This window comes from Pleurodeles waltl, chromosome 2_1 (genome assembly GCF_031143425.1).
Source record: "Pleurodeles waltl isolate 20211129_DDA chromosome 2_1, aPleWal1.hap1.20221129, whole genome shotgun sequence".
In the NCBI taxonomy this organism is placed as follows: Eukaryota; Metazoa; Chordata; class Amphibia; order Caudata; family Salamandridae; genus Pleurodeles; species Pleurodeles waltl.
The window spans coordinates 541,210,374-541,233,242 of NC_090438.1; the positions used below are offsets into that span (position 1 = coordinate 541,210,374).

A 22,869-nucleotide genomic window follows, 5' to 3' on the forward strand; every position below is an offset into this window, starting at 1 on the left:
TCAAAGTGCACCCTTTCTGTAATTGAGACTCTGGCTACCGAGTGTGTGCAGTCACGGATAGCAGTAACGCAAATCAAACAGTCAAACAGCAGACACAATAACTTAGGCTCTAGTTACGAGTTTGGTGGGTGGAAAGGCCGCCCGCCAAACTCCTGTTGTCAGGAGAACGCCAGTGCAGTCTCCTTGCCACCAGCCCTATTATGAGTTTCCCGCTGGGCCAGTGGCCCAGCGAGAAATGCACAACAACATTGACGCCAGCTCATAATAGAGCCTGCGACAATGCTGTTGTGCGTCGGGTGCTCCAGCATTCATCACGCAAAGATGTGTGCGACGGGGCTGGCCAGGGGGGCCCCTGCACTGCCCCAGCCAAGTGCATGGGTAGTGCCGGAGCCCCCTGGAGCACCCGGCACCCTGTCTATGCCAGCCTTTACATGCCAGTGAAACCGTCATGTAAGCACCGGTGGAGCGAGGGGTCGTAATCCCCAGGGCAGTGCTGCTTGCAGTGCTGCCCTTTGGATTGGGACCGCCGGAATAGCCAGACCATCGGGCATTCAAAAAGTTGTGGTAACGGCAGTCTGTCTGTGGCGGTAATTACACAGTCGTAATGTCACGGTTGGACCGCCGCTTTGGCAACAGTCCGACCACGACCGTGACACCAAGGTCATAATGAGTGTCTATCCCAGTGCGAGTGGAACTACAAACTGAAAACAATAAAGGTTAAAGTGAAGTTATGGTTAGCGTTTGCTAGAAAACCTGAAAAAGTCACCCCCCCAAAAAAACACAGTTAAAGTCGAGCTATAGATATGCATTCAAACCAAAAACTACTGCAGTTTGCAAGTTATATACTTTATATATTTTGTTTGATTTTTTTTTATCATATACAATATTCAAGATTTGCCTCCACCCAATGATCTGGGGAAGGCCATTCCCAGCTGCACACAGCCTTTAGTTATGTGCATCAGGGGTTGGCCGGTGGTGCTGGATTCCAGTCAGGCCTGTTGCCCTAAACTCTGGCAGGGGCATGCACAGCAGCAATTGGGCAGAGGCCCAGGCCCAGCACTCCATAAGCAACCAACACTTGCTGCACAAGGCTGAAGGCCATGCTCTGTGTTTTTTGCCTTGAGGCCTGCCCTCCAAGCTCTGTGCCCTACTGTCCTCCAACTGCAAACAACCCATGTGCATGGCTGAAAGCCATGTGCAGCAGAAATGGCTGCAAAGTCCATCTCCTTCATCCAAATCATTGCAGGCCTACAACACCCACAATGCATTGCCTTAGGCATGGCCCTAGTGAGCTTCTTGCAGGGCCTGCCTATAACCATCCTTTGTATCCAATTCTCTGTGGGCAAGGTCTCCAGTTGCACACAGTGGTGGTTGCCTGCAGATCCTCGCTTCTGTCCAGGCTCTGTGCCTAACTCTCAGTAAGAGGTAAACCCCACTGCCCATGGACAGATGCAGCAGGGTTGCCAACAGAGCCTGAGGTCTGAGCATTTGGACATGTACAGTAGGGTTGGATACAGGGCATTGCCTTCAGCCAGTCCCTGTCCTCAATTCCTTATTAAAGGCCAACACCCACAGCACATGAACTTTGGTCAAATGCAAGAATGGATGGTCCCAGGGCCCTACCTCTGGCCAGATCCTGCACCCAACACTTCACTGGCAGGTAACCAGAGTTGCATGTAGTCTTTGGCCATGCAGAGTGAGAGAGGTTGTTGCTATATGTCATGGTCTCTAGCTAGTATATGCACCCAGGTCTCCATGCTGGCCTGGGCCTGCACCTAACACTCTATGGGTGGCCAACTCTAGCTGGACACAGCTTCAGCCATGTCCCAAAGGGGTTGGACTGGCCTCCACACATGCCCTGCCTCCAACCCTCTGAAGACAGTCAATACCTGCTATGTACGACTATTGGTTATGTGCATGGTGGGTGGCTGCAGGTCTTGGCTTCGGGTCAGGTCCTGTGCCCAACTTTGCATCTGCAGCTAGCTCGTGCTTTACAAGTCCTTCAGCCAGGTCCTGAACTCTACTGTCCATAGGCAGCCAACCTCCAAAGTGAATGGCCTTTGGCCATACGCTGCTGGGGAGGTTGGCTGTAACTCCTGGACTGTGACCAGGCTCTTCTGACTCCCTCCTGAGTACAGCCAACCAACATGTGGCTGTTGGCCAGGAACAGTAGTAGGTTATTGCAGGATTCACAAAACCTATGCAGATTCTGAGGCCTAGTAGAATCCTGTAATACCAGAAGGGGTACCTTGGAGCTCCCCACATGGTCCTGGTGTCAGGCTAGGATCATCATGCACCCATGCACCCTTATGCACTTTTTCCTTCACTTTATTGTCATCACTGTGCACACTGCAACGATGTTGGCCAATGGCAGCTGCAACTGAAATGTTTCTGTGAAGGAAGCCAATCAGAGCACAGAGGATTCTCAAATTCAGATTCAGGAATCCGAAAGGCACGAAGGGAAAGAGATCTCCCGAGTCAAATGGACTACATTTATTTTGGGAAATGAAGTCGCCAATCTGCAGATAATCTGTGAATTAACTCTCCCGATATCGCCAGAATTAACTCTCCCGATATCTCCAGAATTAACTCTCCTGATATCTCCAGAAATCTCTGCCGGCCTGGCTGGAACCGCCAGAATACCGCTGCGCGGTCAAAAGACCGCCGCGGGTATTCTGGGTTTCCCACTGGGCTGGCGGGCGACCGCCAGAAGGCCGCCCGCCAGCCCAGCGGGAAACACCCTTCCACGAGGATGCCGGCTCCGAATGGAGCCGGCGGAGTGGAAGGGGTGCGACGGGTGCAGTTGCACCCGTCGCGATTTTCAGTGTCTGCATGGCAGACACTGAAAATCTTGGTGGGGCCCTGTTACGGGGGCCCCTGCAGTGCCCATGCCATTGGCATGGGCACGCTGTGCCGCCATGGAAGATTCCCCAGGGCAGCGGAAAACTGGCGGTACACCGCCGGTTTTCCGTTTCTGACCGCGGCTGTACCGCCGCGGTCAGAATGCCCAAGGGAGCACTGCCAGCCTGTTGGCAGTGCTCCCGCGGTCGTTGGCCCTGGCGGATTTTACCACCAGGGTCAGAATGACCCCCTTAATGTTTTAATGCCCAACCATGCACTTTTTTAAATTCAAACTTCTTGAAAGTTATTGAACAGATTTCCACCAACCCAAGAAAAGCACAATCTCTGAGTAACGTTCTAATTATATGCCAAATGTGGTGGAATTCTGCTCTACCAATGGGTATTTAAATGGGAAATGGCACTTTTGGTATCCCACTTTTCCTTTGCCTCAGCTTGCTGAATCTCCACAAATCTTCCAATGAGGAGCCCAAAGTTAATGCATTTTCTTGGAACCTTTCTTGCAGATTCATTGAACGGTGCTAAACCTATTAAAAAAACAAAAATAATCCTTTCCTATGATAACTCTGACATAACTGTTAGACCTGACATCTTTGGCTTGGTATTTCATCAAACTTTTTGCCTTCACGCCTCCTGTTTGCTGAATTCGTTTTTGTTGGATTTAAGACTCTAGGCATGTTACCACTGCTAACAAGTGCTAAAGTGCTTGTGCTCCTTCCCTAAAACATGGTAAAATTGGCCTACATCAAATTAGCAAATTTAATTTACTTGTAAATCCCTACAAAATTATTACTACCTGTACCCATGGCTGTAAAGTAAATGAGTAAATGCTGCTAATGGGCCTGCAGCACTGATTCTGCCACCTACTGTAGTTGCCCTTTAAAATATGTCTCAAGCCTGCCTCTGCATGTCTGCAGTGCAGTTTTAAACTGCAGTGACATTTCTACCAGGCAAAATAAACCTTTTTACAGCCCTCAACTTTCCTTTTTAATACATTTAAGTCACTCCTAAAATAGGCCCTTGATGCTTCTAGGGCAGGGTGCATTGTATTTAAAAAATAGGACATGTGTGTTTAAGTTTTATCAGTCCTGCCAGTGAAAACCCCCTAAAGTAATTTTTCAAGGCCTATCTCTCCCATTGACTAACACTTGGTTGCATTCCATAAGTGATAACTTTGGAATGAGAGCAGATAGGCTTGTAATGCTTACAATCAAATGAAGTTTTAGTAAAGTTGGAATATAGGTCACAATTAATTTTCTTGCCCTAGCCATTTGTGCCTTCTGCCAGTGTCCTGCGTTGTATTATGGCGAATGGCTCTGCTGTTGGAGGTTTGTGTTTTTTTCCCAGAGAGTGACACATAAGGGACTTAGGGCCACATGTATGAAAACATTTTCCCATAGACACTGAATGGGTAAAACCCTTTGATACATCTGGCACTGAGGGGCATATTTACAAGCCCCTAGCACCACGGAAGAGTCACTTGTTGTGACGGTCCGGTGGAACTGTGCCTTGCATCATATTTACATGGCAGTGTTGAGCCGCTTTTTGTGGCTTATCACCGCCTTGTAAATATGGGCCTCCTAAGCAAGGCGCATGCAATGTGTGTTGCTGTGGATGTATCCATGCAACAGCCATTGCTTTTTGACACTGCCCCAGATGTACAAGGAAACATACATATGAGGCAGCACCAAAAACTAACTCAAGTCCAGAGGGTGTGTTAGCATGGCACAACAAGGAGAAATACTTTAAATTCTCCTTGTTTTTGCTTTTTCTATGTGTGTTCCATTCTACAATACACATAGAAAGAGCAAAGGACATTAATGATTGTCTATGTGCAGGAAGGTGTCCCTTCCTGCACGCAAACAATAATTACATTTTTACGATTTGCTACTTTAATGTGTGCTGCATTCTGCAGCACACATAGGACTAACAAATTGCTATTATTGATTGTTTATGTTTAGGAAGTGACACCTTCTTGCACATAGACAATCATCCCTGTAAGACAGGCACCCTTTCACCATGGTGCAAGGGTACATGCGTTGGCGCTAGGCATCTAAATTTAATGCCAGTGCTAGAGCAAACACAGAGGTGTATCACATTTTTGTAAATATGATGCATCCCTGCATTTCTGAAGTGACGCAGCGCAGTGCTGCCAATTTTAGCACAGAGCTGCACAGCTCCACTTCCTTTGTCACCCCAGACATCTTGGAGCCATGACAGGGTGAGGGAAGAATTTTCCAGAACCAGACATGAGGTTAGGGTAGGGTGTTCCCCCAGATACTAAGGCTGGCACAGGTATACATATTGAACCTCCTATACCACTCATCAATACACTTCTGGACCTATGGACATTACAGAAGAAGGACTGCCCTACCACAAGAGGACTGCCCTGCAGCTACCAGAGGACTGCCCTGCTTATTGAGGACTGCCTTGCCCTCTGAAAAGGAACATTTTACCTTCTCCTGTCATCCCAGGCTTACCTGAGTGACTCCAGGGGTCAGCTGGCTGGCTTCCGGACTGACCTACAGGGACACAACAAGCTCCATAGGCCTCCCCGCCACTACCTAGCTGACCTGCTGCACTGGTGAGGTCCTGATCCCCAAGAGAAGCCTTCCAAGGTCCTGGACCCTTGGCTGCCATCTGAGCTCCTCCTAAAAAGAAAAATGAAATCCTGACATTTGTGCTCTTTGTGACCGCAAATGGGCCTGTTTATGCCAAGACTCTGCTGCCCATTAAGGCCATTAACATGAAGATCCTGTCGATCAATCAGTGCTTGTAAAGTGCAGCTACTCACCTGTTAGGGTCTCAAGGCGCTGGGTGGGTAGTATAGCGAATACCGGTGGGTGGTTTAAAAAAGCCATGTCTTCAGTTCCTTCGTGAAGCTGATGAGAGAGGTGGTTTGTCTGGATGGGTAGGGCGTTCCAGGCAGTCTCCTCTAGGTAAGAGAAGCGTCCTTCTGTTCTAGTTTTCCGGATGCGGGGTACTTCTGCGAGAGAAAGCTGGGCTGAGTGTAGGGCCCTGTGGGGTACATGGAAATATAGTCGCTAGTTCAGGTAGGCTGGCCCTGTGTTGTGGAGGGCTTTGTGTGCATGGGTGAGGATCTTTAAAGTTATTTTTTTCTTTATGGGGAGCCAATGCAGTGTACGTAGGTGTTGTGAAATGTGGCAGTGTCGGAGTAGGTCGAGGACCAGTCTGGCGGCAGCATTCTGTATGTTTTGCAATTTGCAGGTGAGTTTTTTGTTGATTCTGGCGTAGAGTGCATTGCCGTTCCAGTCTGCTGGTGATGAGGGCGTGTGTGATGGTCTTTCCATGTTCGAGGAGGATCCACTTGAAGGTCTTGCGTAGGAGGCAGAGGGTGCAGAAGCAGGTGGAGGAGGCTGAGTTGATTTGATGATTCATGCTGAGGTCGGAGTCCAGGATTATTCCAAGGTGTCGGGGGTAGACAGGTTTCTGAGGGTGGGCTGCCACCAGGAGTCGCTTCATGCGTTGGTTTGAGGGCCCATGATGAGTACTTCTGTCTTGTTCGGGTTGAGTTCAAGGCAACTGTTTCTCATCCAGTTTGTGACTGCTTTCATGCCTTTGTGGAAGTTGTGTCTGCCTTGTTGGGTTTGTTGGAGACGGAGAGGATGAGTTGGGTGGCGTCAGCGTAGGAGATTATGTTTATTCCATAGCTTTTGATGAGGGTGGCTAGTGGGGGCCATATAGACATTGAACAGCATGGGGCTGAGGGAGGATCCCTGGGGCACTCTGCAGGTGGTGGGTGTGGGATCTGCGAGGAAGGGGGCCAGTCTCACTTGTTGCGTCCTGCCGGAGAGGAAAGATTGGGGCCTTCGTTCGTTCGTTTAGTGCTAAGGTAGATCGGATGCTGAACACTTTGTGTTTTTTATTATTTCATTTTATTTTTGTTTTTCATTATGTATTTTATCTTAATTTTGCCGAAAATTGTCATCGGCATTAGATTTGAGTAATACGTATGAATTTTTGATTTGTGGGTTGTTTGTTTATTGGTTCCATGTCCGTCACGCACTTTGTGATCTGTTATTTTTGCTATTGTTAGAATTGCCACCTTCCAATTCCCTGTAAAGTTAGCAAGGGCATGATAGGCGTTTGGCACAGTATGTTTTTTTATTTTTATTTTCGGTACCCATACGCTGGAGTCCGTTTTCGATTGCCATTGTTTCTATTCAAACACTTCCGTGTTTCACGGTATGTATACGTAAGGCTCGTTCGGGGTATTCCAACAGATTTTTACTCGCGTCGGTACTGACATACAAGTTATCAAGTTCTACCAGGTAAGTTTAACGCCGAAACGGATGTTTCATTATATAGCTTTGTACAGAGTACTTCTTTTTTGACAAGGTGATTTGTTTACATTTGCAGTTTTGGATTTATCTTATTTTGGATACTTCTGGGCATCGCTTTTTCGAACATTGGAAAGATTGCATAGTTCATTACCAGATTGAAGGTTTGCTTTTACTATTACTTTGTCACAATCTGTTACACTTATGGTGTTAATTGGTTTTCAACGAGGTGTCGTATTTTGAGTTTCTGTTTCATGAAATTTCAATTGTTGGGGGCCAGGCTATTGGTGGTTTCATGCACTTTTATGCACAGTACTTTTTCTCGGTTGATGTTTTTACGATGTAATGATGAGTACATAGGTTATGGGAACACACATTGTTGAGGATTTATAGATGATTTGGTTTTTGCTACAAGCATTTCTTACTTTTTTCTTCTTTTTCCTTTTTTTCTACACTTGATTAATTAGTAATAATTCTCTTTTCAGACACCATAGTGCTTCTATTGACCACATTTCAAGTGAGAGGGTTATACTTCATAATTATTTAAGAGTCCACGTATTTGTTTTAGAGACTCCATTTGATGAAATATCAGCCCTGAAGAAGTCGTTTGGGGAAATGCCCCAAGACGAAACACATGTTGGCTGTCATGATGGTTTATATCGACAAACTTTCATCCATCAACTGAAATTCATGCAGTACTGAAGTACTTATCGATTTGTCTTTTTACATACCACGGAGTATGGACTATCACCCAGGACAACTTGAAGTTTTTATGAGTAAATCCTAAAGAACTGAACATCATTATTGGACTGTTTTTGAGACATAATAAGATGGTTACATATGTTTGCTGTATAAGATCTTCTCAATGAGTGCATCACATTTGTTTCTACACAAGTGGTAAAAGGCTCTGGTTGTCACATACTGAGCCCAGAAACCCATTTCTGCCCTAAAACTCATGACCAAAGAACCCACAGAAGCCAAAGGAACAATAAGGGTGTGTGCACACATGGAGAGGGAAGAAGTAATTTTATTGTGTTTGGTGTAGTCAATGGCAGAGTATGGCTCTCCATATGTGGTGAACAGGGAAATTGTGGATATGAAATTTCAAAATTCTAGAGCTAAACCATCTACTTATGGGCAAAAAAACACTGGGCTTGTAGGGGAGTTTAATGCAATTTTGGAATCTAAGGGTAATAAAACATGTGGAGTGCTGTATGAAAGATGGATCATGTTTACCAATTTGGAGAGAACAAATGTGTTTGAATACCTTTCTTGATGCCAATCCACGTGATGAAGTGTTGAGTGCAGGTGAAGATGGATGAGTCTCTGAGATTAAATGGTAAACTTCTCAAATTTTGTCATAAAAGAGTTGTGTAATTACAATGTATCAGAGGAGGGGAGACTGCCACCCACTACCTCCTGCACTTGTTTAAGTGCAGCGGTCGAGTGGGCCAGGTCCTGGGGGCATTGACATTTTGAATGCGCGAGGTCTCCCAGCTCCAAGCTGGAGCCCCGGGGCTTCAATCAAATGTAGTGCATGGGAACTGCCCTGCCCCCGCTACCCCAGGGTCCGCTACCTTCCAGGGGTCCAATAAAGTATAATGTGGGGGGGCACCAGGCCCACCCACTACCCCAGCCACCTCCCCATGGCTCCAATAAAATGTAATGCGGGGAGTTACCCACCCCCTGCTGCCCCGGGAACCACCACCTCCCCAGGGCTCTGTTAAAATGTAATGTAGGGTGGATGCCAGACCCTCCCACAGGCTACCCCAGGGACTGCCTCCTCCCCACAGCTCTAATCAAATGTAGTACAGGGGGCCGCCCGACCCCCGCAGCACCAGGGAATGTCACCTCCCCGGTGCTCAATCAAATGTAATGCAGGGGTGCTGACCAGCCCCGTGCAGCCCTGGGTACTGCCACCTCCCCATGGCTTCAACTAAATACAATGTGGGGGGTGTGGCACCCCCGCAGCCCCGGGGACCACCACCTCCCCTGAGCTCTAACCAAATGTAATGCGGGGGTGCCCACCCCGCAGCCTCAGGGACCACCAGCTCCTCAGGCCTCAAATAAATGTAACCTGTTGCCCTAGGGATTGCTGCCTCCCCGGGGTACCAGTAACGTGTAATGTGGGGGCCCGCTCGGCTGCCCTGTGATTGCCACCTCCTCAGGGCTCTAATCAAATGTAATGCAGGGAGAGCTGCCTGCCCCCCCCGCAACCCTGGGGACCGCCACCTCTGCAGGGCTCTACTCAAATGTAATGCAGGGGGCACCCAGTGCCCCTCAGCCTCGTGGACCGCCACCTACCCTAGGCTCTAATCAAATGTAACGTGTGGGGGCCGCATCACCTCCCCAGGGCTACAGCAAAATGTAATACGGGGGACCGCCCAGCTCCCCTGCTGCCCCGGGGACCACCACCTCCTTAGGGCTCTAATTAAATGTATTGCAGGGGGTGCCCAGTCCTCCCAGGCCTGTGGTTCTAAAAATTCTGGACCCATGTAATTTACTTTGCCACAGCAGTACGATTTTAGTATCAAAAGACCGATAATGACTAGTACAGTAAGCATGAGCATTTTCGCTCAATTCCAGCAGCGTTTTCACCTTGAAATCGCCATTTTCGTCCTGCACTCGTGGCTCCCATTTTATACACGGCAGCCATTTTTAAAAGTTGCCCTCACATAGGCTTATAATACAGTCGTATTTGATTCCAAGGACACGTACACCTTGATTGACTTTTCTCTGACCTGGGCAAGCTGGAACCATTGCCTCAGGCCAAACCTGTTTGGTCAGTCCCTCTCACAGTGGCCGAATCAGATAGCATCAAGGCACACCATGCCATAAAACCCTTATTATCGCTCACACACCCTGCCTAATCTTGCTCACACCTGCACCTGCTCTTTTCTTCTTCTTACTTTACGAGGGGGAGGTGCCCGTTTTTATTGGGGGTCCACACTTATCTGATGTAAAATACTAGGCCTTGCCGGGTAATTTATTATGGGTTGGATGACATGAAATATGAGGTTTCATCATGACACTGTTTTTTCCTTTGTAGTGAAAACATGTGAATGACCAACCAAAATGTCAAGAATGTTTGCCTGAAGCTTAAAAAACTGTATATAAGGAAACCTGACTTTGCATTGAAACACAGTCTCCTGAGAACATACAAACCGTGCTATTGTACTTCTAGGACGCTTGTTACTTGGTTGCAGCCAATAAATTAGATCTTTGACTTCACCTAGAAGACTCTGAGTTTCTGTGGTCTGAATCAGGAAAGTACCCGAGGTCTTTGGGTGTACCCTGGCACCACTGGGTTACGGGATCAGTACCGGTTCTGAAAAACCCAGTACCTCAGTTGGCGCCCAACATGGGGCGATACCAGCGGTACCGGTCCAAGCCTGAGGTCCGTGAGGAGCTTCGTGTGAAAATTCTGGAGGAAGGCCGCCACTTCATCGACCCCTGCATGTCGACGTGGTCCGAAAGTCTTTGCTGTGAGGTTCACCGCTTCCCGACGGCTACGAAGGACTGCTGCCCTGGCTATCGCCCTGATTTGGACCCTTGATGTTTGGTAGAGCGAAACGATAAGACGAGTCTTCTGGTGACGTCATCGATATTTTCAGTGAAGTATAAGTGGAGCGTCTCCCAGTCCTTAGTTGGACACTTGGTTTGGTCCTTAGTTGGACATTTGGTTTGGTATCCCTTCGGGATCACTTTGATTTGGAACTTGCAAGTACCAAAGCCGAAGGACTCGTGTATTCACGAGACTATCGTAAACGATAATCCTTTGAGGTTTGAAGCTAGACTAGTGAGCGAAGATGCCTGGTCTTAGCAGACTTGGAAATTTGTTTTGTCTTGGTTGTAAAAGGGACTCCCGGTTGGAGGACTCATGTCCGGTTCCTCCGATTGGAACTCCAACCTATGAACTATATGTGAAGCACGGAGTAGGCCCCATCACATATAATGAAGTATGGATCCGTTACACCAGAAAAGATGGTGTTTTAAAATGGCCCCAAAATGGTAGCTTTGACACAGAAGTCTTAGATAACCTCGAAGTTAGACTTTTTAAGAAGAAAGCCCGGCCGGCAATGTTTGATTCTTTCCGCTAATGGCGTAAGGAAGCCAAGCAAAAAGAAATTAAATTAGCTAAGAAAAATAAGAGAGAAAAAGGTATTTCGATTATGCAAGCTGCTATACAGTTTAAAGATAACGAAGTAGAATAGTTGAATGAGCAGTTGCATAGGCGACATAAAATGACAGTAGATAAATGCTATCTAGTTTTGCCGCCTCTTCAGCAAGATGCAGCAAAAGACTCTGAAAAAGATCCCCTAATGTCGCATTTGCTAAGTTCGCCACCACCCTATGCGCAGAATGCCACGGCACCTCCGCAACCTCTAGTTGCACAACCAGTGGTTGCATTGCCTCCTGCTCCTCCACAGCACCCACCAGCTATTCTTCATTTGGTTCCTATTCCTCCAGTGCAGCCTCCTCAAGGGCCACCGGCTTTGACATCTGCTCTGCCTTTACTTCCTACAACTTTGACTACTATAGCGACTACCACTCCTGGTATTGTTTCTGACACTGCTTCTGTCTCTGCCTTGTCTCATTCTGTTTTTCCTCCTGTTCATTTGTCAACCTCTCCCTCTGTCCGTCAGAGAATGACAAACACTGTGACTAGTCTTTTATCCCCTCTCTTTGGGTCATTAGCTACGACCCCAGTTTCAGAGCGTAAACAATTGCGTAGCCAATTGCCTGATGGTAGGGAGAAAGAGACACTGAATTATTTGGCACATAAATGGGTTACTGAACCAGCGAGATATGAACTAGAGTCTGTTATGGATGTCTTCCATCAGTGGGAAGAACCGAAACAGAGATACGTTTTTGAGAAAATTTGTACTTTTCTTTCTGGGGATTTAGAGGAAAATGGTTTGGAGCCCAATCCGCCTAAGTTGTGTCGTGTACGGTTCGAGAAAGCAGTTGCGATGTTATTGTCGTTTAGGACTGAAGGTGTTTCCAGGTTATTGTTCCCATATGATTCTTCTGCTAAAAAGAAAGGGAAACAGTTCCCCATGAGAGAAGTTCCCCCACAATGGAGGGAAGGGGACCCAAATGCTAATCCACCTGTCCTGCCTCATTTCCAGCGTGTATGGGTACATGTTCCATGGAAGCGAGCTGAAGTTTTAGCCCTTAAGCAGACATTGCCTGATCCCCGTCCACGACACCCTGCCTCCGGTCTCTGAATCTCCAGGTCATCCCATTGAGCCTGGATCCTGGGTTTTAATAAAGAACTTTCAGCGAACCAAAAACGAGCAGCCCAGGTGGACCGGACCGCACCTCGTTCTTCTCTCCACAAGATCAGCTGTTCAAGTAGAAGGGAAGAAACACTGGATCCATGGGACCCATTGCAAAAGGGTACCCCTACCTCTGCCATATGACCGGTGGGTCCAGGAAGGTGTCGCCGACTCAGAGACTGAAACCGTGCCACGTTTTCTGCCTTTCAGCGATGCACGAATAACAGGAACACTCACTGAGAAAAAAAGTGATGACATTTTACAATCAGCAGTATCACCGTCAGTTCGATTGGACACTACAGAACCTGAACTCCTTTTTCAGGACCACACGATACCTGGGACTAACCGTTATAATCTACGACCAAGAATAAAGGACAAATAAAACAGTTTACTTTTCTTCCCTTTAGCAAAGTTCTCCAATATGGAAAATTATTTTTGAATGACTTTTTGTTTTTTGTGTTTTTTCGAACCTCCATCCGGGTTCAGCTGTATGATCGTGGCTGAAAAGACTTAGGGGGGTAGCCTGTGGACACAAGGTCTACAGGTCTGGTTTGTTCTAGGGCGGCCTGGAACATTCAGAACACTCCTAAGTGAAGTAAACCAACCGCCACGAACGGCAACGGTTAGAGGATGGAATCTTTCCAAAATGGAGAACATGTTGAAAGACTGAGTTGCAAGAAGAGAATATGTGAAACGATAACCAGGAAACGGTTTTTGCTGCTCTGCATTTTTATGTTATTTAGTATACTTATGTTTTTTATAGGATATGTTTTATTCTGTTTTAACGTGATATTGGCACCCACTACCTCGTCTGCACCTCCTCCTTCCACTGTTTCCCCACATTCTTTTCAACTCCTCCCTAAACATGAATCTGCTAGGAGACTAGAGTTCATTAATAACTCCTTCATCCAGCTTTTGCACCAACACCAACTAGTGATAAATACAACTAACTGTTGGGTGTGTGGCCTTATGCCTCACACAGCAGATAAAGGTATCCCTTATCTGATCCTGCCTTTCAGCCACAATGGTTCCGTGTGGGCATTCAGAACGATATTCATCTATGCACACTACCCCCTACGTTTTGCGGAAGACAACCCTAAGAAAAATGCTTTAGTTAAAGGTATCATAGACATGATGAAGGACAATATCTTCTACGAGACTATCCCCAGAGATGAGAGAATAGCATATAGGATGGAACATGACCGGATATGAAGCCACAATGAGTGAGAAACAGCAAGCTAAGATATCTTCCCTGATTTGGGTTGTACCCCATCAGGGTCACCTGTGTCTGCAAGGTACTGGCAAGAATCCCAGAGCTCAGCTAGGGGAAAGCGTCTGCACTGAGACATATGTCTTCGCATCTCAGACCTCCCCTCCGCTCTTGGCAGCTAAGGGTACCTATTTCATCTGCCATGATAGAGCCTTTACATGGTTGCCCCCTGACTTTTCGGGCACATGCTTCGTTTCGTTCCTGTTGCCCCCTACCTACACAGCAGCGGCAGATTACCACAAGACAAGGATAGTTAGAGGCGTCTTCAGTGAAGAAGACACTGCAGGACAAGAATTTGGGGACTTCGTAAAGTGTTTTCTGCCGTTCTGGGGACAAATAGGTAACAGCAGGAGCATAAGGCAATTGATAAGAGTGGTTGAATCCACCGTGGCTGAAACCGCTGGTGTCCTTGGTAACTTGACTGCTGAGCTCCAGTCGGATCGTCTTATGACCCTTCAGAACAGCGTCGCATTAGATGTCATACTTGCAGACCGGGGTGGAGTATGTACATTGATCCAATCGAGTTGCTGTGTTTTTGTCCCAGATAACGCTCCAACAGTATACCAGGCCATCTCCAAACTGCATAGAATTTCCAAATCTATTCATTTAGATAGAGGAGATTGGTCATTAATGGGATAGTTCTGGGAACTGATATCAGCATGGGGATGGAAGAAACTGATGGTCATTGGGATGATCTTGGCCATTCTTTTCCTGTTCTGTCTATGCGTGCAGTGTGCTCCTGCGATATGTGGCCTCTGTGTTACATCATGCATAAGGAAACCTGCACCAAGAGACGACCTAAATACTAGGATGATGTTACAGCAACATCTCAACGACTTTAGAAACATAGACCTGGACTCAGATTAGCATGAGAATAGGTTTATTGCCTATGTAAGGGCAAAAGGAGGGTTTGTGGTTCTAAAAATTCTGGACCCATGTAATTTACTTTGCCACAGCAGTACGATTTTAGTATCAAAAGACCGATAATGACTAGTACACTAAGCATGAGCATTTTCGCTCAATTCCAGCAGCGTTTTCACCTCGAAATCGCCATTTTCGTCCTGCACTCGTGGCTCCCATTTTATACATGGCAGCCATTTTTAAAAGTTGCCCTCACATAGACTTATAATACAGTCAGATTTGATTCCAAGGACACGTACACCTTGATTGACTTTTCTCTGACCTGGGCAAGCTGGAACCATTGCCTCAGGCCAAACCTGTTTGGTCAGTCCCTCTCCCAGTGGCCGAATCAGATAGCATCAAGGCACACCATGCCATAAAACCCTTATTATCGCTCACACACCCTGCCTAATCTTGCTCACACCTGCACCTGCTCTTTTCTTCTTCTTACTTTACGAGGGGGAGGTGCCCGTTTTTATTGGGGGTCCACACTTATCTGATGTAAAATACTAGGCCTTGCCGGGTAATTTATTATGGGTTGGATGCCATGAAATATGAGGTTTCATCATGACACTGTTTTTTCCTTTGTAGTGAAAACATGTGAATGACCAACCAAAATGTCAAGAATGTTTGCCTGAAGCTTAAAAAACTGTATATAAGGAAACCTGACTTTTCATTGAAACACAGTCTCCTGAGAACATACAAACCGTGCTGTTGTACTTCTAGGGCGCTTGTTACTTGGTTGCAGCCAATAAATTCGATCTTTGACTTCACCTAGAAGACTCTGAGTTTCTGTGGTCTGAATCAGGAAAGTACCTGAGGTCTTTGGGTGTACCCTGGCACCACTGGGTTACCGGATCAGTACCGGTTCTGAAAAACCCAGTACCTCAGGCCCCCAGGGACCACCACCCCGCAAAGCTCTAATCAAATGTAATATATGGGTGCCACATGGCCCCCCTGCAGCCCCAGGGACCACCACCTCCCCGGGGCTGAACTAAAAGAATGAAGGCAGTCCATTGCGGACCCCGGGTACCACTCTCTCCCTGGGGATATTTCACATTGGAGGGGGCCAAGTGGCCCCCCTCGAGGAGCTATAGATGGTCCTGGAGACCGCCACCACCCAGAGCCGGCTCCTGCTATGTCCTGGGGTGACATAGCTGTTTGCTGTGACTTGGGGGAGCTTTGACAGTGCCTGCTAAGTCAGAGAAAACACTTCTCTTTCTGTCAGACAGCTCTCACTTGCAGAAAGTGAAGTTTTCATCTGTTTCCCTGCACGCAAATATGCATGCAGGGAAACAAATGAAAATGTTGCTCCCGCAAGCATAGAGCTGCTATTTGAAGCAGCATCCTGCTTGAGGGAGCAATGATGGCTCCCACAGAATGAGGGGAGCTGCCTAGGACTGTGGGGGCCTTCAGGCTCCACCTACGGTCCTGTCACTCCCTCTCTTCCATCCCATAAAGGGGACAATGACTTCAAAGAGTCAGACTAGCAAGATGTTTGGTACGAATGTTATATTTACGTTTGGATGCAGAGCTGAGTCACTTCTGGCCTAATGGTCAAGGTCTTGTGCTGTAACTCAGTAGGCTAACTGTTCAAATCCTAGTATCACTTGGCAGTGTGTCTGTTTATTTTCTAGTGTTTTAATGTTAAATATTCCCATGAATGAAATATTGAAGTCTTTTTCCCCTTGAAATCTGTGGGTTGGTTATCGCAGCTAAAAATATGATTACTATATAGATCATATTTAGAGATGAAACATATCTCATGTTTCTTTTGATTATCCTTCAGAAGGATTTTGAGAAAATATTATTGACAATGGAATCTGACTTTCGTAAGAGAGGATACAGTGAGGATGTCTTGAAAAAGGCAAGAGCAAAAATTGAAAAGGTAGATATGGAACATACAATGAAAGAAAAGTATACAGAGAAAGAAATGAACAAAAACAAGGATAATAAAAAGAAACGTGAGATATGTTTCATCACTAAATATGATCTATATAGGAATCATATTTTTAATGCACTAAGGAAAAACTGGCACATTCGAAATTCTGCCACATTACCAGAAGGTACCATATCTGAAAGACCGAAAATGCCTATCGGAGAGGCACTACATTAAAAAACATACTGTGTCCCAGTTATGTGAAAGATAACCTTAACAAGTCAGAGATCGGAACATGGTTGGATGTGAAACCAGAAGGCTTCTTTACTTGTGGAGGTTGTTCTATATGTAAGATGGGAATAAATAAATTTCAAAAATTCAAATACAATACTCTGAAGGAATATACAATCAATTCTTTCATTAATTGTAATACCACTTTTGTGGTTTATGCTTTAGGTTGTTCATGTGGTAAATTATACATTGGCAGCAGCATACGGATCTTAAAAATCAGAATAATGGAACATGTAAGAGCTATAAAAAACGAGGATGGGAGATATCCCGTGGCTATGCATATACAACAAGTTCACCCCATGAACACACATTTGCTATGTCTATTTGCTTTTGTTTCTAGGTACCAACCGTTATTTTGATAAAGCCATAGTTAGATGTTTTTCCAAATTTGTGTTGACTAAATTGTTTTGCAAGAAGCCCACACATGCTATGCTAATCTGATTGATGTTAGTTAGGGTTCTCAATTATGAAGTTCGCTACATAACAGTTGATGTCTTTTCTTTGCTGCAATCTAAACGTATGTCTTTTCGTTTGCACAGTTATTCTTGCTATTAATTTGTACTGTAACACTAGAATGTGTAGTAGCTCAAGCTTTGATTAGATTGCAATTCTTTTGCCGCTTTGGTCAGCCAGTATTGTTTCTGGATGCTTATCATTTGATTTTGAGACTCAGTTACGTAACCTTAGCATTGTTAATATAGGAAAATAAACATTCTAATTTTTACTTAAAGGTGTGGTTATTCATGACTGAAAGGTCAAGGTGCATGGAAATTCCTTACTCCTATTGATTATTGATGTTATTGATAGTTGATGTTATTGGTCTGTATTGGTATGGGATATATGGTGGGAACAAATCAAAGCACAGTCAAAAGGTCTATTGGCCTATTCACGTCTCCCTTCTAAGTTCACTTAATAAGGTCTGACTTGTTAACAGAGATGGAAGCAGAGATTGATGGTTTGTCTCCTTTAGAGCCCAGCATAGAGGCCTGGTACATGGTTTGTCTCCTTAATAGCCCATCATACAGTCCAGAAATATGTAGAAGAGTATTTGGTCCCAGAGATTGTAAGTGAGAAATAACGGGTAACCCCAGAGATGGTGGTAGGTTAATATCCAACAAAGAGTAAAATAATTCACAGATTGGGCGAAAATTGGTGAAACTTTGGATTTTTCAGATTTAATGATACAAAGTGGAAAGTAAATGTGCCCCTAAGTACCTAAAATGACTTTCCCAGAATCTTGGAGCTTGCCAATGATTGTTTGAGGATGTTTTCGGCATTCTAGTGACAGTGTGAATGAAGTAGGTATTGCGCTTGGACAGCTTATGCAAATCACAGGTAAATTTTGATGTTTGTGTGCGTTTAGGGAGTTTGCGTACTCCAGATGAAGTTGTAGGAGTGTGCGTACACTCCGAAGTGTGACAGTAGGTATGTCGTCGATCTTCACATGTGTGTGGCGCTTTGTGCCCCAAAAATTGTCCACGTGGTTGTTGATATATAGACCCTGCGTGATCTAAGACTCCAGAGTATATTGAAAAAGTGTATGGGACACTTGGTTTTTGCTGTAATTTATCTGGTTTAATAGGTCGATCAGGCATGGTCGACAAGTCAGAGTGTGGGTGTTGGACTTTTTTGCTTATGCAGGGTCATCCTCAATCTTTTTGGCTCCTGCCTCCTATTTTTTCTGACCTGTTGCTGTTGGCTTTTGAGCTCTGAGCACTTTACCACTCGTAACCAGTGCTAAAGTGCATATGCTCTCTGTGTAAATTGTATGTAAGTGGCTTATCCATGATTGGCATATTTGGTTTACTAGTAAGTCCCTAGTAAAGTACACTAGTGGTGCCAGGGCCTGTAAATCGAATGCTACTAGTGGGCCTGCAGCACTGGTTGTGCCACCCACATTAGTAGCTCTGTAATCATGTCTCAGACCTGCCACTGCAGTGTCTGTGTGTGCAGTTTTAACTGTAAATTCGACTTGGCAAGTGTACACACTTGCCAGGCCTAAACCTTCCCTTTTCTTACATGTAAGGCACCCCTAAGGTAGGCCCTAGGTAGCCCCAATGGCAGGGTGCAGTGTATGGTTAAGGTAGGACATATAGGTGGTCATTACGACCCTGGCGGACGGTGTGAAAGCTGCGGTAATACCGCAAACAGGCCGGCGGAAAAAAAAAGGGAATCATGACCCTGGTGGAAACCGCAAACAAAGACAGCCACTTAAAACACCGCCCGCCACGGCGGTACAGACAAGAAGCGCGGCGGTCACCGCCAACAGACAGGCGGAAGACAATGTACCGGCCATAGTATCACAACCTGCCAATCCGCCACTTTTTCCAGAGCGGATTCACTGTGGATAAAAACACGACGGAAACAGTTCCTGCAATGGGAAAACACTCACCTCTACACACTCCAGGAGGAACGCAGACTCCATGGAGCCGGAACTCCAAATACTCCCTGCGCTTGTCTTTCTGCTCCTCTATGACCACCATCTACGTAGGCGCCGAAGACAACGGTGAGTACTGCACCTACGGCATGGGGGAGGGGGGTAAAAAAGTTAGGGGGACACCCACGAAACACCCCCACCCCCACCCTCGCATATTACAACATACACACCAATGCATCCACAGAAATCACAGTAACAACCCACAATCCCCCCGGAAGAATGCAAAGACAAAGCGAAATCAGTTCAAACTTTGTAATGTTGCAATATACATGTCTTGCAAAAATATACAGATATATACGAAAATCAGTCATAAATATATACATTACGAGAAGTAGTGCAGATATGTACATATCAATGTCCGTGCACCACTAGTCCAAAAATGCATGGGCGAGGCCCACAAAAGATACCTGACCACAATCGGAGAGAACACTGCCGGGGCATCAGATAGACATACTACAGGCACCTCAGGAGGAAGGGAAGGGGGGGCACCTCAGCCGGATGACTGCAAAGCCAGATCCACGACGGGGCTCCATGCCCACTGTGCCATCCTGGGGAGTGCAAAGCCACAGTCTCTCAAGTCTCTACAGTGGGTGGGTTGCCCACTGTTCCATCCTGGGGAGTGCAAAGCCACAGTCTCTCAAGTCTCTACAGTGGGTGGGTTGCCCACTGTGCCATCCTGGGGAGTGCAAAGCCACAGTCTCTCAAGTCTCTACAGTGGGTGGGTTGCCCACTGTTCCATCCTGGGGCGTGCAAAGCCACAGTCTCTCAAGTCTCTACAGTGGGTGGCTTGCCCACTGTTCCATCCTGGGGAGTGCAAAGCCTCAATTTTGCAAGTAGATAACATCCGCCAGTGGCTCGTGAGGGGGACTGGTGCCCAGACTGGATTAGTCTCCCTGTGAAAGTTCCTGTCCCGTCACTGTCCCACCTGCACATGGGATAAGGATGCTTGATGTGGCGGTCTATTCATTCTTACCCGGTGCATGCCGTGTTCAGCGGTGCTTGCCATGGCGGTCTTTGCCCTGTACAGCGATATTCACCATGGCTGTCCTTGCCCTGTTCAGCAGTGCTTTGCCATGGCGGTCTTTGCCCTGTTCAGCGGTGCTTTGCCATGGCAGTCTTTGCCCTGTTCAGCGGTCTTCACCATGGCAGTCTTTGCCCTGTTCAGCGGTATTCACCATGGCGGTCCTTGCCCTGTTCAGCGGTGCTTTGCCATGGCAGTCTTTGCCCTGTTCAGCGGTGCTTTGCCATGGCGGTCTTTGCCCTGTTCACCGGTCTTCACCATGGCGGTCTTTGCCCTGTTCAGCGGTGCTTTGCCATGGCGGTCTTTGCCCTGTTCAGCGGTGCTTTGCCATGGCAGTTCTGGCACGGACATTGGTGTGTGGCATGACGTTCCCTAGACTGGGCATTGGTGTGTGGGCTGACATTCCCTCATAGCCCACCTGGGCTGTGGCAGCCGGGGACCTCCTGGGCACTGACTCCGGCGGTGGTCCCCTGACCAGTGACGATGCTTGGGTCCTCCTGGGCTATGACTCCGGCGGTGGTCTCCTGACCAGTGACAATACTTGGGCCCTCCTGGGCTATGAGTCCGGCGGTGGCGGTGGTCTCTTGACCAGTGACGATACTTGGGCCCTCCTGGGCTATGACTCCGGCGGTGGTCTCCTGACCAGTGACAATACTTGGGCCCTCCTGGGCTATGACTCCGGCGGTGGTCTCCTAACCAGTGATGATACTTGGGCCCTCCTGGGCTATGACTCCGGCGGTGGCGGTGGTCTCCTGACCAGTGACGATAGTTGGGCCCTCCTGGGCTATGACTCCGGCGGTGGTCTCCTGACCAGTGACTATACTTGTGCCCTCCTGGGCTATGACTCTGGCGGTGGTCTCCTGACCAGTGGCGATACTTGGGCCCTCCTGGGCTATACAATACTTGGGCCCTCCTGGGCTATGACTCCTGCGGAGGTCTCCTAACCTGTGACGATACTTGGGCCCTCCTGGGCTATGACTCCGGCGGTGGCGGTGGTCTCCTGACCAGTGACGATAGTTGGGCCCTCCTGGGCTATGACTCCGGCGGTGGTCTCCTGACCAGTGACGATACTTGTGCCCTCCTGGGCTATGACTCCGGCGGTGGTCTCCTGACCAGTGACGATACTTGGGCCCTCCTGGGCTATACGATACTTGGGCCCTCCTGGGCTATGACTCCGGCGGTGGTCTCCTGACCAGTGACAATACTTGGGCCCTCCTGGGCCATGACTCCAGCGGTGGCGGTGGTCTCCTGACCATTGACAATACTTGGGCCCTCCTGGGCTATGACTCCGGCGGTGGCGGTGGTCTCCTGAGCAGTGACAACGGTGCTGGCGGTTGGGTCTCGACCGCCAGGAATGATGCCGCCCTTCTCCGCCGTGATACTCACATCAGGCTGGGCAGACTTCCTCTGGCCCTTCCCCATCTTTGATGGAGTCACAGCTGACTCGCCAATCCCCTTGGAACCCATGTGAGTTGTTTTCCCACCAGGAGTCTTCACACGGTCCCGTCGTCCACTCTCCAATTTCAGAGCCTTTACAGGGGGTGGGCTGCCAGTTCCTTGGCTCCGGGTCACACTGCCTGCCCTGGTGGCCGGTGCACTCCACATACCTTGAACAGGCACCACTGGTATTGGTGTTTTTTTGGCTGATGCACTTTGACGGGAATGATGAATTGGAGGGGTGGGGAGGGGGCAAAAAGGTCAACTTTACAGAGGGACAGTTTCTGACGAACACTGGGATGGGTAGTTGGAGGGGGTCTGGGAGTGGAGGAAGAGGAGGTGGTTGTAGGAGGTGTCACTTTAGGTGTTTTGGGTGCAGCTGCAGGTACTGGAGGCTGTCGTGAGGTGGATGGATGTTGGGTGTGTGGTTGCCGGCGTTTGTGTACTTTGGGAGGGGGCGTCACAGCACACGGGGAGAGGACACAGGGGACTTGTAAATGGCAGTGTAGGTGGTGAGTGCAAGTGAGCGGCTTGGGGTGCTGGGTGTCCTTGTGCGATTCATGGTGCCTGTAGATGTGGTGCATGCAGGTGTGTGTGTAGACGAGACTGGGAGAGAGGATGGAGAAGAGGAGGAGGGGGACACAGTGGAGGCAGTGGATGTTGCTGTGTCTGTATGTGGGTGAGGCTTGCGTGAGTGTCTGTGGGTTGTGTGATGCCTATGTTTGCTTCAGCTACTTGTGTGTGTGCTGACTTGTGTGCATGCTGGTCTGTAGGTGTGCTTGGGATGGGCTGGGGTACAGGGGATTGGGTCTGGGTGGAGGAAGTTGGAGGGGGGAGGCTAGACACAGGGACAATGGCTGCCATCAGTGCTGAGGCCAGAGATTGCAGGGTTCGCTGAAGGACAGCCTGACCAGAATGAATGCCCTCCAGGAATGCATTACTGTGTTGCAACTCCCATTCTACACCCTGGATGGCATTCACAATGGTAGACTGCCCAACAGTGAGTAACCTGAGGAGGTCAATGGCCTCCTCACTGAGGGCAGCAGGGGTGACTGGGGCAGGGCCTGAGGTGCCTGGGGCGAAGGTGATGCCCACCCTCCTGGGTGAGCGGGCACGGGGCGAAGGCTGAGGGGCTGCTGGGAGGGCGGTGCTGGTAGGGGAGGTGGCGGCTGTACCTGTAGAAGTGGGGGGC

General features: G+C 47.8%; 1 long non-coding RNA gene across 1 annotated transcript in view; it reads left to right on the top strand.

Moving 5' to 3' along the window:
- Positions 1–6,864: 6,864 nt before the first annotated feature.
- Positions 6,865–22,869, top strand: part of LOC138258988 (uncharacterized) — an 82,913-nt gene continuing 66,908 nt past the window's right edge. The window contains exons 1-2 of the long non-coding RNA XR_011198618.1: positions 6,865–7,151; positions 7,240–7,324. This is a non-coding gene — a long non-coding RNA (uncharacterized lncRNA). The remainder of the gene's footprint in view (positions 7,152–7,239; positions 7,325–22,869) is intronic.